Below are 4,522 nucleotides of genomic sequence, written 5' to 3'. Positions count from 1 at the left end.
AAAAAAAGTATCAAAAAATGCTCAACATCCCTAATCATCAGGGAAATGCAAATCAAAACCACAATGAGGTACCACTTAACTCCGGTGAGAATGGCCTTTATCAAAAAATCCCAAAACAACACATGCTGGCGTGGATGCGGAGAGACAGGAACACTCATACACTGCTGGTGGGAATGCAAACTAGTGCAACCCCTATGGAAAGCAATATGGAGATACCTTAAACAAATTCAAGTAGACCTACCATTTGATCCAGCAATCCCATTATTGGGCATATACCCAGAAGAACAAAAGTCATTCTTTAACAAAGACACCTGTACCCAAATGTTTATAGCAGCACAATTCACAATCGCAAAGATGTGGAAACAACCCAAATGCCCATCAATCCATGAATGGATTAGTAAACTGTGGTATATGTATACAATGGAGTACTACTCAGCTATAAGAAATAACGATGATACGACATCTCTTTGGTTCTCCTGGAGAGAGTTGGAACCCATTATACTAAGTGAAGTATCCAAAGAATGGAAAAACAAGCATCACATGTACTCACCAGAAAACTGGTTTTCCTGATCATCACCTAAATGTACATCAGGGAAGGATACCAATTGGATATCAGACTGGGATGGGGGTGGGGGGAGGGGATGGGTGTATGCCTACATGACGAGTGCGTTGCACACCCTCTGGGAAATGGTCATGCTTGAAGGTGCAGACCTGGGGAGGTGGGGGGGGGGGGAGGGGATGCAGTTATGACTACATGATGAGTGCCAGGGGCACTGTCTGGAGAATGAGAACGGACGCGCTTGGGACTCTGACTCGGGGGGATTGGCGGTACATGGACAATGTATATGACCTAAACTTATTTACCCCCATGATGAGCTGAAATGAAAAAATATATATATCCAGTTCGTTGAACAAATATTCTTAACATAAAATGGGGGGTGCTTCTCCTGGGGGTGCCGCTGCTGCCCGGGTTGAGGCCTCTAGGCAGCCGCTTCCCTGTCTGCTGCGCGACTCTGACTCTGCTCTTCACAGCCCTGAAGACTCTTGTTCCCTCCCATTTTTCCCCTGCAGCAATAAATCCCATTATGGAGACACTGAAACTTTATAAAGGGATATAGCTCGAATTCTGTGGAATGTCATTTTGTGTATGAATTATATATTAAAAATATTGAAGTGTTTTCAGAAAGAAGGCTGGGTCATTATGCTAAGCAGTAATTCTGTTGGTAATACAATGTTTTGTTAGGAATTTTTGATAGCACTAGAAAGGACAGCCTATATCTTTTGATAAATAGATTCATCTTTAATTACAACATGACTGATGTTTGAGCTGAATGGTCCTTACATGAGGAACAGGTTAATTTTTAAAAGCAGTGTGTGCATTTAAAAAGTGTGTGCTTTGGGAATTTTATGGTTAACTAGTTAAGTTGATGAGAAGATACCTTCAGTTGATCAAGTACAATAAAGCAGTATACAAAATTAGGAAGACTAAATAATGTTGCTGCAGGAAATGGAAACAAATACAGTTAATATTTAACAAAGATGAAAGAGTCTGCAGTTTGTGAACTTCAGGCAAAATTAATTTAACATCATACACCCAATAACAGGCACAGGTACAACAAAGGTTGTGGGTGTTGACTTCCTCAAAAGCTGTTAACTGAAGCTAATGTAACCCACTGAACTAAATACTATGGTGATAAGCTATGTGAAATTAGCTTTTAAATAGTATGACAATATGAAGATTTTAATTACTTTTGTTTACTAGAATGAAATGAGATTTGGGGGTGGGGACTGTATTAAAGTGCTTTTAGGGAAAGAAGCCTGAATATAATTGTTTACTCTTGTGGCATAATCAGTAGTTGGCCTGATAGCCAGGCTTAATAGCTTGTAACCCAAGGTAAATTCAAGACATAATTTAGGTATTCTATAGTTGTTTAGAATTTTGAGAATATAAACCTCCTTGAAAAATCAAGGCATTTTAACATATTTTCAGAAGTGCATCAACTTTTTCAGGATTTTAGGTGAGTTTTATGACAAATTATGGGGGAAGAGCATTTTACTTACTTAGAAGAGTTTATTATAATCCCAAAGAGGTCTAAGTAGTATCTTGGTAACTGAGTAGAGATTTTCATTCTACCTGAGTGTAAACTCATATAAATCCAGTGCAGAAGATGTAGTGAATTCTAAATAAGAAAGAGTCTATAATTTGCTTCCCTTTTTGTGGTAAAAATCTAATGTAGTGTGAAGAGACGAGAAATTTCATGTGAAGGTTTTAGCCACCAAACAGTGCTATCACCTACTCATGCACAAAAATACCTCCCGAAGACTTGTCGAAGGTTCCTCATATCAAAAAATCAAGAGTATAATGGAAGTCAGCCTGATCTTGTCAAATCGGACGAAAGGCAACAAACAAAAAATGACGTATGACTTTTCATGTGGACTCTACAGAATGTCTGCGTGTTCAGCTTCCCTGGTGGTGCTCCTGTCTCAGAAGGGAGTCTTGCTCATGCTGGTTTGTATTGCACGTGTGTGAATGACAAGGTCAGATGCGTCTGCTGTGGCCTGAGGCTGGGTAACTGGAACAAGGAGACAACGCTATTGAAAAGCACACACAGCTGTAAGCTAGCTGCAGCTATATTCAGAATTTGGTTTCATCTAGCATGAGATCCACCTCTAAGACTTCTCCAATGGAAACAGCTTTGCACATTCATTATCTCCCACTTTGGAACACAGAGGCTCAGTCAGTGGTTCTTATTTCAACCTTTCAGTAAACCCTCTTAATTCTAGAGGAGTTGAAGACTTCTCTCCACTGAGGACTAACCCCTACAGTTATGCAGTGAGTACAGAAGCAGCCAGATTTCTTACTTACCATATGTGACCATTAACCTTTTTCTCACCATCAGAATTGGCAAGAGCTGGCTTTTATTATGTAGGACCGGGAGATAGGGAAGCCTGCTTTGCTTGTGGTGGGAAGCTAAGTAACTGGGAACCAAAGGATGATGCTATGTCAGAACACTGGAGCCATTTTCCCAACTGTCCTGAGAATTTTTGGAAAATTCTCTAGAAATGCTGAGGTTTAGCATTTCAAATGTGAGCATGCAGACACCTGCAGCTCGAATGAGAACATTTGCGTACTGGCCATCCAGTGTCCTGGTGCAGCCTGAGCTGCTGGTGAGTGCAGGTTTTTACTACATGGGTCGCAATGATGATGTCAAATGCTTTTGCTGTGATGGTGGCTTGAGCTGTTGGGAACCTGGAGATGATCGTGGGTAGGACGTGCCAAGTGGTTTACATGCATTAAAGGGCAGGGGTTTGATGAAGAGATTGAAGCTAGACATCCTCACCTTCTTGGACAGCTGTTGTCAACTTCTGACACTCCCAGAGATGAAAATGCTGATCCACCAATTGTTCATTTTGGATCTGGAGAACATTCTTCAGAAGATGCAGTCACAATGAATATGCCTGTGGTTCGATTGGAAATGGGCTTTAGGAGAAGCTCAGCAAAACAGACAGTTCAGAGTAGGATCCTAACAACTGGGAGAACTAAAAACAGTTAGTGATATTGTGTCATCACTTCTCAATGCTGAAGATGGAAAGAGAGAAGAGGAAAGGGAAATACAAGCTGAATAAATGGCATCAGATGACTTGTCATTAATTCAGAAGAATCGAATGGCTCTTTCAACAGTTGACATGTGCGCTTCCATTCCTGGATAATCTTTTAAAGGCCAATGCGATTAATACACAGAAACATGATATTATTAAACAAAAAACACAGATACCTTTACAAACAAGAGAACTGATTGATACCATTTTAGTTAAAGGAAATTCTGCAGTCAACATCTTCAAAACCATCTGAAAGAAATTGACTCTGTGTTCCATAAGAACTTATCCGTGGATAAGAATATGAAGTATATTCCAGCAGAAGATGTTTCAGGACTGTCACTGGAAGAACAATTGAAGAAAGAGATTGTAAAGTGTGTGTGGACAAAGAGGTTTCCATTGTATTTATTCCTTGTGGTCATCAGGTGGTGTGCCAGGGATGTGCCCCTTCTCTACGAAAATGCCCCATTTGCAGGGCTATAATCAAGGGCACTGTTAATACATTTCTCTCATAAGGGAAAAATAAGCTGTATATTAGCCTGTATAGAAAAGTCTTCAAAATATTGTTGAACATTTGATGCCATCTGAAGTAAAAAAAGGAATTATTGGTTCTTCAATTAGTAACATTTGTGTTCTAATCTTCTTTGGCACTAATTTCCAAAAAGATGGTATTTTGTATTTAATCTTAGCTGTGTATTTACAGGGGAAGATTTATGTTTGATGAGCTATGTAAGTATACATGTGTGAAAGCTTTGAGTAGTACGTTACGGTGTGGATTAAAGGAGATGGAAACAAGAAACTCCAGAGTTCAGAGTTGTGATGCCAAATTCTCTTTGGTGCTTTTCACTTGTGTTGTAAATAGGGATTTTTCTCTTACTAGTAAATAAGTTTTCTCCTAGTTTCCCTTACTTTGTGAGACACATCT

At 39.7% G+C, this 4,522-nt stretch overlaps 1 pseudogene; it reads left to right on the top strand.

Annotated features, from left to right (window-relative positions):
- The first annotated feature begins 2,299 nt into the window (after positions 1-2,299).
- LOC123649004 lies at positions 2,300-4,112 on the top strand (annotated as a pseudogene).
- The last annotated feature ends 410 nt before the right edge of the window (positions 4,113-4,522 follow it).

The sequence above is a fragment of the Lemur catta genome, chromosome 13 (genome assembly GCF_020740605.2).
Source record: "Lemur catta isolate mLemCat1 chromosome 13, mLemCat1.pri, whole genome shotgun sequence".
In the NCBI taxonomy this organism is placed as follows: domain Eukaryota; kingdom Metazoa; phylum Chordata; class Mammalia; order Primates; family Lemuridae; genus Lemur; species Lemur catta.
This window is presented reverse-complemented; position numbering and strand designations above follow the sequence as displayed.